This window comes from Equus quagga, chromosome 6 (assembly GCF_021613505.1).
Source record: "Equus quagga isolate Etosha38 chromosome 6, UCLA_HA_Equagga_1.0, whole genome shotgun sequence".
NCBI classification, from domain to species: Eukaryota; Metazoa; Chordata; class Mammalia; order Perissodactyla; family Equidae; genus Equus; species Equus quagga.
In genome coordinates, this window is record NC_060272.1 from 116,015,025 (window position 1) to 116,028,866 (window position 13,842).

A 13,842-nucleotide genomic window follows, 5' to 3' on the forward strand; every position below is an offset into this window, starting at 1 on the left:
TCCTCTTAGGGCTCCTGGCTGAGTCTGAAAATTGAACTGACAACAGGAGAAAAGCATACAAATTTTATGGAATTTTTACATGAGGCTTCATATGCGAACAAAGACCTGAAGAAGTGACCAGAGCAGGAAGCTTTGAAAACTTTTAGACACAGAAACAATAAATTGGTGAAGAACTGATAAGACCAAGGGGTTGGGCCATGGGTAGGAAACGGTGAAGAAGTAACTAGAAAGATAAGAGTTAGTTTAATAAGGTCTGTTTGCAGATTGTCTGTGCTGGAAAGAGTCTGTCTCCAGTCACAGGAGAATTTACTTCCTGACTTTAGATAGAAAGGGGCGAATTTGGTCAGCGTTTACTGCTTAACTGCCTTTGGCTTGTTAAAAAAACAAAAGAAAACAAAAAAAAAACCAGGCCCAAAATGGAGTCCTCTGTCTCAAGACAACAAACCAAGACATAATCTCTAACCTAATTGCACTTTCGGCCGCTCCCAGGAAAGCGACCTTTAACCAGTCAATCTGGAATGATGTGATCAGCACTAGTGAGGGCAGTAACCTGCATGACAGACCCCAGCTCTTCCTCCAAAGGAAGCTAACTTTGCCTGAAACAACCCACTTTGTTAGAAACTTTGTCTTTCTGCCCCCTCTGCCTACAAAAGCTCTCCACCTTGGACAGCTCCTTGGAGCTCCTTTCTCTCTCCTTGCTAGATGGGATGCTGCACAATTCATGAACTGCTGAATAAAACCAATTAGATCTTCAAATTCACTCAGTTTAATTTTGTTTTTTAACAAGGTCAAAACGATTTTTATGTCAAAGAGGCATGTTTTGGGGTGATATAGTCTGGTTTCCTTCACTATACACTTAACTTATCCAGAATCTTTTCTTCTCAATAGAAGTGCTTTATCATAGTTACTGTCTGCACAGCATACTGCTCAATGGAAATAACATAATTTGTTACCTGTCCCTCATTTTGGGCGATGTAGGTTGCTCCCAATATTTTCTGATTATAAACAATACTTAATAAGCCTCTTTACTCACTTACCTGATTATTTCCTAAAGATAAATTTTTGAGTTTAAGGGCATGTATTTTGTAAAGTATCTTATTTTTAATAAACTGCTGCTTCATTTGCCATTATATATACACCACAAAATACTTAAGTGACATAGAGGAGGTGGACACTGATTTGGTTTGCAGAATCTTAGGCCACTTCTCTGACCCAGAGCTACCACCACAGACACACATGGAGGCAGGTCCATTCAAGAGAAGGAAACTTCCACAGAGTTTAAGAATAAGTCCCACCCCGTATCATAACAGAACCACCAATTTCTCATTTCCATTCACTTCCCATGTCCATGCCATAAGGAAGAGAGGATTATTGACTATTCCTTTAGGGAAGCTTTTTTTCCTTAATTCTAAGATGTACAATGCCCTCAGTTAAGTGGAATTTGATTACATCCCAACTTTCAGACTTCCCAATACCCTATACTGTTTTATATTCAACATTCACCTTATCTCAAACATATCAAGTTTCCTAAATTGTAGATGTCAGGTTACAAGAAAATGTTCTCGCGGGGTGGCTGGGTGTGGGGTGGTGGAAGGGAAGAAAACTCCACAAATAAGGGAAAATTTAGCTTGCAGGCAGGTTACTTTCCATCACAAGAACTTTTTACCAGGAAAAGAGAGGAAGCACTAAGCACCTACGTAAACTAGACTCTCAGCCAGCAGTAGGGACAGAGGGACGGACACATTCACACGGCTGTCTGCCCTTTTGGACCATTCTTGCCCATCTGTTCTCTTCCAGATTCATTTGTAAGAGCTACAAAATCACGGTCTCTGAAATGTCCCTGTAAAAATGCACCCTAGTTTCTCCTTTACCTTTAGCTTTAATTATAAAATTCTCCCCAATACTGAAATTTCTATGTAATCAAAACTAATCTCTTTTCTTTAACATTTCTGATTTTTAGGGCATACTTAGAAACACCTTCCCTTAACAAAGATTATATAACATAATTTTACCAGTGCTGTTACTTCTTAATCTTTACTTTGTTGACCCATTTATAATTTGCATATACAGTATCAGACCGTGCTGTGCATTTTTTTCCTAATCTTTTGCCATTTTTCCCAAGATAATTTTTAAAAGACCGCATCTTTCCCCCAATGATTTGACATATTATATAAATAAAACAGTAAAATTTATTAAGTTCTGCTAAAATCAAGTCTGTCGTACCAGGTAAATGTTGCATGTTTCAAAGCTACAATTATAGTATTTTTACCAGGCACCATAGGCTTGAATTTAGCAGAACTTAATAAGTACTAATAAAATAATATTAGATTTTATTCATTTTTTTCTGAAGTATAAAAGTTTAGGGGCTAGCCCCATGGCCAAGTGGTTAAGTTCGCATGCTCTGCTTTAGTGGCCCAGGGTTTCGCTGGTTTGGATCCCGGGCATGGACATGGGACAGCTCCTCAGGCCATGCTGAGGTGGTATCCCATGTGCCACAACTAGAAGGACCCACAACTAGAGTATACAACTATGTACTGGGGGAATTTGGGGAGAAAAAGCAGGAAAAAAAAAAAAGAAGATTGGCAACAGTTGATAGCTCAGGTGCCGATCTTTAACAAAAAAAATTTTAGATTAGTTCCTTGGAGTCCCAGAAATTCTATAGTATTTTAAAATTTATGTTAATATCACAATAAGTGTACCATGCTACAAAGTGATTTTTTATTCAACCACACATTTTTAATAGAGACCTAATTTACTCATTTAAACTACTATCTAGTATTTCATCAAGAACCTATTTTCTTGTTTTCTTTATGATAAATGTTTCAAATACATGGAGAAAATAATATAATAAAACAACACAAAAGTATATCTTGAATCCATTTTGTGTACAGGGTGAGCTAAATTTAATTGTTTCCCATATGCATAGGCAATTATCCCAACACCAGTGAATGACTCTTCCTTCAACTACTCCTTAGCTTAGAACTAAGACAAAAAGGAAGACCACATGAGCTCTCGATGTCATCTTGGAGGACTAACAGGCCCACCCAAGGAATATTTCATTCTCTAAGGGATATACCTTTGTTTGATTTGCTATTTGCTACTGATTAAGGTCTATATTCTGTAAAATATTATGTTAACTTGTAGATTTTTTGTCCCATAAACATGCAAATAATTTGTCTGGTAAGCTTATGGTTTAATTGCCTTGTAGAAGTGACAAATAGAAATGGCAAGCAATAGGATATATTGGAGTATATGAGGAAGCCATTGGGTGTAAACCTACTTCGGTCTGACTTTGCTTTTCCAAAAGAGCCTGACATGGCCATTGAGAATGCACTGTATATCTGCTTTAAACACTGACTATGGCAAGCACAAATGCCCTTAAGATAAAGGTGCAACTTCCCCCCATATTGGCATTTCCTTAAGGATAAGCATCTTTCCCTAGGCTAGGAACTGACTGCTGTGCTCACCTGTGACCACCCAGCTCGAGACAACAGAACTGCCACCCTGCTGTGTCCATCAATTGCTGTGCCAACAGAGCAGTCTTGTGACTACTGTAAAAGGGACATTTCAGTCATATGCAAAACATCCTCTTTGAGGGTATATAACCACTCTGTACACCCCAGTTCTTTGGTGCCCTTTCTTCCTTCAGGAAGAAAGGTCCCAGGCCATGGTCCTCACATTTTGGCTCAGAATAAACTTACCCAAATTTTCATTTATAGATTGGTTATGGATTATCTTTGTCGACAGGAGGTAAACCAGTTTTGCATACAATAAATCTCATTCCAAAATTCTTTCTTCAGTTTCCCAAATGCTCTTGAACCAGTTGTACCATCTTGCTGTGTTCATTCTATAATTTTTACACTTTGACATACCGAATAATACTGCCATCTCTAATGCAGGGCGAGTTTCCACACGGGCACAGGTCTGTTTCCAGGCATTGGTTTGTCTCATTCACATGTTTGCCTCTCTCTGCACCAGTCACATAATTTTCATTATCATGGCTTGCTTATACACTACATGCCAATGGGGCAAGTCCTCTACCAAATGCCCTTTTTTTGGGTGGTACTGGGGGTAATGATATTATTGCACTTTCATTCTTATTTATGAATTTTAGAATCCGTTATTGTAAAGGTACAAGAAAAGTCCTACAACGGTTTTGACTGGGACTTCATTACAATTCTAGAGAACTTTGCAAAGAACTGCTGGCTTTACAATATTACATTTTCACATCTATACACATTTATTCAGGTCTTCTCTGATTTCCTTCAATAAAGGTTTTTAATACCTGGAGCACTATACTGAGATACATGTAACCTTGCAAAAAAGTCATGCTAAACATTCCCTATATTGCTTCGATTTTAGAATTTGTATCACCAAAGTAAGCACAGTTCTTAAAAACATAACTGAATAGAATGACTTGCCTGTTCCACTCCTGAGCATAACCTAGATGTTACAGTCAGACGTTAGAAGAAATGTATTTTTAGCTAGTGAAAAATATTGTTATTGGGTTGACAGAGGCTAAAAAAACAACACGTCATATTTCAATTACAGATTTAGTATGTCGGAAAATATGTCCTTATTTTGCTTTGTTTTTACTACTCTAATTTTTTTTTAATTTTTAAAAAGGCTGATTGAGGGGCTGGCCCCGTGGCCGAGTGGTTAAGTTCGCGCGCTCCGCTGCAGGCGGCCCAGTGTTTCGTTGGTTCGAATCCTGGGCGCGGACATGGCACTGCTCATCAGACCACGCTGAGGCAGCATCCCACATGCCACAACTAGAAGAACCCACAACGAAGAATACACAACTATGTACCGGGGGGCATTGGGGAGAAAAAGGAAAAAATAAAAAATAAAATCTTAAAAGAAAAAAAAAAGTCTGATTGAAACGAAATTCACAGACTATACAATTCACCCATTTAAAGTATCCGATCAATGGTTTTCAGTATATTCGTAGAGGTGACAAACTATCACCACAATCGAATCTTGCAATATTTTGTCACCCAAAAGAAACCCTGTATCTGTCCATCAACAGTCACTCTCCATTTCCCCCTCCACCACTAGTCCTAGGCAACCACTAATCTACTTTTGATACCAGCCCTGGTATCGGTTTCCCTACATTAAACCCAGCACATATGGGGCTAAAACCAAAGCACTCATTCCCTGCTTACTCCCTGGCTTCCTAGCTCCAGAATCCACTTTCCTCCATGGAGACAGACACAGGCAAGGACAAGCACCTGGATTCGTTATCTCCTCCCCACAAGGAGCCACAAGCTGGTGGGAAAGCTGCTGACCAGCAAGGTCATGGGCTCCCTCCTCTCTGCAAGCAGTCTCCAGGCCAAAGACAGGCTGGTGGGAAAGCTCCAACCAGCAAGGCCATATGCTCCCCTTCCCCTACCTAAAACCCCAAATAAAAACCCTTCCTTTAGGCTTTTTGGGGAGTTTGGGATTTCAGCATTAGCTACCCTCTCTCCTTGCTCAGTGCTGTACAATAATAAAATTCCTACTTTCTTCCACTATACCCAGTGTCAGAGATTGAAGTGCTGTGCAACGGGTGAGCGAACTCACTTCAGGTTCAGTATCAATTTGGCGACCCAGATGGGACAATGTCCCAAGTGGATGTCTCGCCTGTGGCACACTGGCCCCTGGCTAAAGGCCCCTCTTGGAAGCTGTCCTGCAGCTGCCTGAGCCCCTTGTCTCAGGGACAGCCCCAAGCGACTGGCTGCTGACCAGACGTCATTGGCCCACGGTGCTTTTGCTTTGCCAGTGGAAGAAACTAGGTTCATGACTTAGGAAGACATCTCTTATAAGTAGTTGGTAGTTTTTGTTTTTGTCCCTGTGCTCACCTTTTCCAACAGGACCAGCCAGAAATAACGGGTACCTGGCAGCCATCTGTGCTCCATTTGTTTTGAAGTCGCGATGCCCCAGCCAGATTTTGGTAAGTCCCCCGGGTGTGCACAACCGAGGTCCCTTGTCCTTGCTCATTTGGGAAGATCTGTGTAGCAGATATTCATTTGTTGGGCGCCCACCGAGTGTAGGAAACGGACTAAGCTGGGACTGGAAGCACTTTGGGTTTTGGTTTTGGTCTTTGTTTTGGCTTCCGTCTGTGGCCAAGGGTTTTTGGGAAAGTGTGCTTGTTTGGTATTTGTTATTGTTTGTCTGTTCGTCTTTCCTTTTAAAAGTGTTAAAATGGAGGTGCTGCATCTATTCCACCTAAGAGCCTCTTGGGAAAAACTTTGGCTGATGGTCAACCTATAGCTATAAGCCAATGTCTACAAAGGGAAGATTTTCTTTTGTAACACCACATGGCCACAATATTCTTGACTCCAGAGGAAAAAAATGGCCAAACGATGGATCCTTAAGTTGGGAAACTTTTAAAGAGCTCTCATGATAAACAGCTGTTTTATGGGTACCTATGAAAAGACCAAATTAAAAGGAAAATATGATGACTAGTCTTAAGAACTTAATCAAACTTGGGGTCTCCACTTCTTCTCGTGGTCTTACAGATGCTAATGAAAACATTAAGTTAACAAAAAGAAATCAGAAAGAAAAGAGTCACAGGACTCATCCCAACAGGATGAAAATTTTTAGCTAGTTATTAGAAAGGAAAATAGGATAAATGGAACAGACACAAATAAAGTTAAAACAAAGGTTTTAATAAAACACTGCCTAGGGTTGGATGGGCTAAAGGGACCCCCCCCACACATACTGGCCCCCAAACATTAAAGGACATCAGACAAACCTGTTCTATTCACCTCAGTTTGAAAAATTTTTAAAGGTCAGGAGGCAGAAATCACAATAAAAAAAACCTGACCAACAATTGTTTGGGGCAACAGTTAGGCTACTAAGGTTACTAAGACTATAAAAATTAAAGTGTTTAAGCTAATATTATATAAAGAGGTTATGCCAACTTTGCCTGAGTGTTTTTTGGAAATAGATGTTATGTCTAACGGTGAATGCTTCCCCTACACAATACTGTAATACTGAAACTTGCTAATGGAATTCTAATATAAGTTATAATTAGAAGTATAAGAGTTTAGGGGCAGGCCCCGTGGCCAAGTGGTTAAGTTCTCGTGCTCTGCTGCGGTGGCCCAGGGTTTCGCTGGTTCAGATCCTAGGCATGGACATGGCACCACTCATCAGGCCACAATGAGGCGGTGTCCCACATGCCACAACTACAAGGACCCACAACTAAAATATACAACTATGTACTGGGGGGATTGGGGAAGAAAAAAGCAGAAAGAAAAAAAAAAGAAGATCGGCAACAGTTGTTTGCTCAGGTGCCAATCTTCAAAAAAGAAGTATAAGAGTTAGTAAAATTAAGGTAAAAGTTTGTAAAAATTGGTATATTTAAATGGGCTTAATGTAAAATAATTACATCTCTTTTGTCTGATTGTATTGTAAATTATGGCATGGAGATAAACATTATGTCTAACTGGGGAACATTTCCCCTGTCTGATATTTTAAGAACATATAAATCCACCTTTCAGGCTATGTTAATTAAACATGCTAAAGGAGATCTCACTTTAAAATGGCCAATATGGGGCAATTTCAGTTTACCCAAACTGATGTATGCATTTGGAAAAAGCTAGCTCCAACAATGGGAAGCCTATTTTAATCTTTTGAGGCTTCTAAATAAAATCAGAAATACTTTACTGCCTCTTTAAGAGAAAATAATTAAATAATTAAACATGCCAGCAGCTGGCCAAATCTGCTGCTTTTCTCTACTCTCTTGCTGAGCGTCACTTCAACTCACCCAAAATTCCTGATCTAAAATTAAGCAAGTAAAAATAAGTTATCTTTTGAGATAACTTAAAATTGTAATGGCCATTCTGGGAAATCTCTTTTTCAGAAAACAGAGGATTCAGAATCTGTCCTAATGAAATGCAGTCTTTGATTAATATGTCAAAACTTCTAAAAGACAAAGTTATTTAACATGATATAAAATGATTTTTGATGAATGAAAGCCTGTTTAAGTTCGCTGGTTTTATTTAAAATGGACATGTCCCCAGAATTATCAGCATTGGACATGATGCAGACACACAGCCTGGGTTTACTGATCAAATGAGCTCATGTCATCTCTGTTACAAAATTTATCAGCAAAACTAATAACTCAGTATAATAGCTGATTTTGTTTAATGCCTCATGAGGTTTTTGTAGACGATCTAAATATAATTGCTAAAGAGAGGTGAACTAAATAAATGTAAAAGGGGGCCAGCCCAGTGGCACAGTGGTTAAGTTCACACGTGCCAGTTCTCGGCGGCCAGGGGTTCGCCGGTTCAGATCCCAGGTGCAGACATGGCACTACTTGGCACGCCATGCTGTGGTAGGCGTCCTACATATAAAGTAGAGGAAGATGGGCACGGATGTTAGCTCAGGGCCAGCCTTCCTCAGCAAAAAGAGGAGGACTGGCAGTAGTTAGCTCAGGGCTAATCTTCCTCAAAAATAAATAAATAAATAAATAAATGTAAAAGCATAAAAGTTTTTGGAAAAACTTTTTAACAATACCTATATGTATTATGGGGTATGTACTTAAAGCACTTTAAAATGATGGTTAACTGCTTTAATATTACATGAAGTTTTCAAGAGTGATTTAAACATAATTGTTAAAACTGGCTCAGAGTTTTTTAAGTACAATAATTATGTTGTATAGTCTGCATCCTTAAAAAAACAGCTTCCAAAAATGTTTTGGAAACTTAAGCTTTATAGCTTTACTAAGTTAAGTTAAATAATAACAGCTTATTGGGTAATTTAGGTCATTTTCACGTAAGATAAAATACTAAAAGTTGATTACTAACCACAGATTTTTCTGCCTTTGGTTTCTTATCTCAAAGAAACTGAAAGGTGCTTAGGTTTACTGATAAACATGTTTTGTGTATGCTGAGGAACTTTCTATAAAAAAAACACATTTCTAAAAGGTCTGTATACAAGAAAACTAAAATGTATGTTTTCAGTAAAAAGATATAAAAAACAAAAGTATTTTTGCTTGTTGGGTTACAAAAAAAGATAAATATGTCCTAAAGTGCTAGAAGGGAAGACAGAAAACCTGGGACAAATTCTACATATAAAAAAGTAAGTGAGAAAAGATTTATAACAGTAAAACCCTGCAGAATTTTGTGCGTGGTCAAGTTCGCTAAGATTAAAGTAAATCCAATTAAGTAAATAAATTTATATGTCAACAGTAAACTGGTACAAAATTAAAACTTGGTCTCCTCTTTCTTAAAAGGATAATTTTCCTAAACTTTTAATCTGTTCTTGATAAAAAGATTATAAAAAGGTTTTTTTTAACTATTTAACCTCTGTTTCCCCTTGACTGTTTCAGTTGTCACTTTGAATAGATACCTGAACATGGTTTTGCAGTGAGTTTTGTTCCCTAGCTGAACAAATGTTGTAAAGTTTTTATATTTTTGACAAGCTCCCCACACACACACAAAAATATTCAAGTCCTGAATAAAAGATTTCTTTTGACCTGGAAAAGGAGGGAGAGTTTCTCTGGGGATTTTCAGAGGGCCCCTGAGACTTCTCAGAGAAATCTGTTCTCTTTCTATGAGAAAAAATGCTAAACTAATTAGGCTTATTTGGTATGTTAAATTACATGGGAAGTGTTGTCAAATAAGTATTGATAAACTTCTTAAATGGTATTATGGGAATGAGTGTTACTGATATAAGTATTTTAAAAATTATCTAAAATTCTGATCTGTTCCGATTGTCAGCAATAATTCTGGTTATTACCTCAAAGTATTATATGTCACAAGAATGGTCAAGAGTCTTGGTCACTTACCATTTTTGAATATTTTCTTACTAACAGACAGTTGTTTTACTCTGATGTTTTTGCAAATATGTTTCATCTTCAGAGAAATTCATGGACAGGACTCTGTGCTTACTCTAGAGTATAGGTTCTGATAAACGTTCAGACTGTAAAACTTAACTGGGTAGGAAATTACAGAACTCTAACAGAGAAACTGATGACTTCATGGAACTGCTGACAGAAGAATAAGATCAAGAACCAATTCCATGGGACTGAATGAACTGACGAGGATGATTATAATTTTTATGGCTTTTTGCTTGAGATATTGGTGATTTTGGATGTTTTGTTTTTTTCCAGATTTAAGAAAACCTTTTTCTTTATTCTCTTAAGGAACTATGATTTATAGCAATTTGTAAGTAAAATTGAAACATTTACCTTTTTCTCCCTATCTGAGCCCTCCAAAATGTAAAAACTCCTGATGAGTAAGTATTCTTATTCTCATGGCAATATGGTTGTTTGCATAAGTGCAATGAGAATCTGTTCTTATAACAGGACACATTTGGAAACACTGGTTATAATACCAAGGCTTTGACTGGAACACCATATTTAAGAAAAACATACAAACTTGGATATCACAAGACAGCTTCTGAGGAATGAAGGCTGACATTCTGGAATAAATACTGGAAATACTTATTGGAAATATTGGCCTGGTAATGTTCCTATGGGTTTCCAGTGAACTGGTAAGGTTGAGCAAAGAATGTTGCTCCCTCTGGCAGGTACAAGGAACCTCAATATCTTGGGGACCTCTTGAAGACAGGAAGCCACCCAAATCTTTGGGTATTGCAGGCGGAATCTGATGACAAGTTCTTGGTCTGGTTTTCCTGGCCTCAAGAGGCCTTTAAAGTTCAACCTGAGATTCCTTATAAAAAGCTCCAGCAAAGCAGATTTAAAAGAGCCTATATAATCAATTACTATTCTTGCTGTATGTACGTAAATAATTATGCCAAATTTATTAAAACTAGACATTTTGTAAACCAATTAGTCTTAATTTGGCTATGTCTAGTGAAATTGAGGGTGATTTTAGAGAGAGAAAAATTATGTTTCAATAAAAACTATAATACACATTTGTGGATATTGGATTTCGGTTCTGTCAATTGTCTTGAAGATTTTTGTTACATCTGTTAACTGGACGGGATACTGAATTCGTCTAGTCTCCTGAAATATCTGGCTACAAGCCTCTAAACTAACATTTTCAGTTTTTTTCCCCATCATTTTCATTAGAAATCACTGAAAACTAAACTTGCCTTTTTTTTTCCCTGAAGCCTTGCAAACTGAAGCTAGAGGCCTTAATATAAACTTGAGAGATTCACATCTACTGCCGTGTGAGCCACTCAGAAAGCCACCTGAGAACCCAATGACACCATCAGAGACATTTCAAACTGCAAAAGATGCTTCAACCCTGACTTCTAGGAATCTTGACTGGCTGCCCACTGGGCTCAAGAACTAGTTTATAATTTGCTCCAACCATTAACCTTGTTTTTCTCTTTTTGTTTCTCTAGAAAAACTTCTTATTAAATACCTGGTTACTTACTTATACAATACGGGCTTAAATTCAGGAAACTACCTGCATCATCACCTTATTAAAAGACCGGTTCAATGAGATGAAACAACCTACGCCCCGCTTCAGCAGGAAGTAGCTAGATCAGTCCCTGTCCAAATCCCTCAAGAATGAGGGATGAACATAAAATAGGGTGGAACTGACACCAGCCCTGGTATCGGTTTCCCTACATTAAACCCAGCACATATGGGGTTAAAACCAAAGCACTCGTTCCCTGGCTTCCTGGGTCCAGAATCCACTCTCCTCAATGGAGACAAACGGCCAAGGATAAGCACCTGGATTCGTTATCTCCTCCCCACAAGGATCTACAGGCTGTGGGAAAGCTGCTGACCAGCAAGGTCATGGGCTCCCTCCTCTCTGCAAGTAGTCTCCAGGCCAAAGACAGGCTGGTGGGAAAGCTCCAACCAGCAAGGCCATATGCTCCCCCACCCCTACCTAAAACCCCAAATAAAAACCCTTCCTTATAGCTTTTCTTGGAGTTTGAGATTTCAGCATTAGCTGCCCTCTCTCCTTGCTCAGCACTGTGCAACAATAAAATTCCTACTTTCTTCCACTACACCCAGTGTCAGAGATTGACTTGCTGTGCAATGGGTGAGCGAACTCACTTCAGGTTCGATATCACCTTCTATATGTACAGATTTGCCTATTCTGGAAATTTCATATTAATGGAATTATACAATTTGGGTCTTTCATGTTTGGCTTTTTTCACTCAATGTAACGTTTTCAAAAATCATTCATTTTGTTGCATGCATCAGTACTTCATTCTTTTTTATTGCCCAATAATATTGCAGTATAAGGATCTAACACGTTTTGTTTATCATTTCATTAGTTGATGATATATGGGTTATTTCCACTTTGAGGCTCTTACAAATAATGCTGCTATTAACATTCATGTACAAGTTCTTGTGTGGACATATATTTCATTTCTCTTGGGTATATACCCAGGAGTGGAACTGCTGAGTCATATGGCAACTTTATGTCTGACATTTTGAAGAACTGCCAGAACATCTTCCAAAATGGCTGGTGATTTCACATTCCTACCAGTAAGGTATGAGAGTTTCAATTTCTCCATATCTTGGCTAACACTTGTTATTGTCCACCTTCGTGGGTGTGATGGTATCTCATTATGGTTTTGACTTGCATTTGCCTAATGACCAATGATGTGGAGCATCTGTTTAGATACTTATTGGCCATTCGTATATCTTCTTTGGAGAAATGTCTCTATTCAAGTTGTTTGGCTTTTTTTTCTTTTTTCTTTTTCTTTTTGCTGAGGAAGATTTGGCCTGAGCTAACACCTATTGCCAATCTTCCTCTTCCCTTTTCTTGAGGAAAATACTCCCTGAGCTAACCTCTGTGCCAATCTTCCTCTATTTTGCATGTGGGTCACCTCCACAGCATGGCCACCAACAAGTGGCACAGGTCCACACCTGGGAACTGAACCCAGGCTGCTGAAGGAGAGTGCACCAAACTCAACCAGTAGCCCATGGGGCCAGCCCCATGGCCATTTTTTTTAATTGGGTTATTTGTCTTTTTATCATTGACTTTTGTACTGCTCTAATTTTTTTTTTCTTTTGAGGAAGCTTAGCCCGGAGCTAACATCTGCCACCAATCCTCCTCTTTTTGATGAGGAAGATTGGCCCTGAGCAAACATCCATGCCCATCTTCCTCTACCTTATATGTGGGACACCTGCCAAATCATGGGTCCATGCTCAGCATCCGAACTGGCAAATCCCAGGCTGCCAAAACAGAGCATGTGAACTTAACCGCTATACCACTAGGCTGGCCCCTATACTGCTCTAATTTTTAACCACTAGGTAGAAAGAAGTATTTTCAAATGAACAGCTTAAGCTGTCTTTGTTTATACTTTTTCTCTCATTCAAATCATAATGAGCAGAATCAATTCAAATTTAATTTCCCCAGTAAATCCAACACAATGTGCTATGTTCCTGAACAATGAAATAAAAGCTAGCCCATTTAAAAAAAGAAAAAAAGAGAAATAAAATTTCAAAATATTTCAAAAATTAAGGATACTTAATATCCTTCAAGCTTTTTCATCAAAGTTAAAATCTCTTTAGGGAAGAAAAGAAATGGGTGTAGATATGCCAACTGTTATGCTCCTGCAAGCGCCCTTTCTATCATCTACAGTCTGAACGGTGTCTCCTGGAGCAATGAACGTAGGACTCTAGTGGTCACCACCACCAGATTTCCAGGAAAGCTACTGCTTAATATTATCGACCATGTGATTGGCTCTTTTTTCTTACTAAAGAAAACTGCTCACTAGATCAAATTCTCATGGCCAGGGATCAGAGGAAGAGCAGAGGTGCTGATTCTCCTGCCACTGGGAGAGCAAGAACAGCCCAGCAATCAGCGCATACTCCCTAAAAACATCGTACTGTCAATTCCAACCCCAGGCCTGTCACCAGTGCCTTCAGAATCCAAAGAAAGGAATTTCAACATTTCCTCACCACTCTGGTCCTGCTCC

General features: G+C 38.7%; 1 protein-coding gene across 4 annotated transcripts in view; it reads right to left on the bottom strand.

Moving 5' to 3' along the window:
* The window catches only part of TTC39B (tetratricopeptide repeat domain 39B), a 134,299-nt gene that overhangs the window by 63,137 nt on the left and 57,320 nt on the right, over nt 1–13,842 (bottom strand). The window lies entirely within an intron of this gene.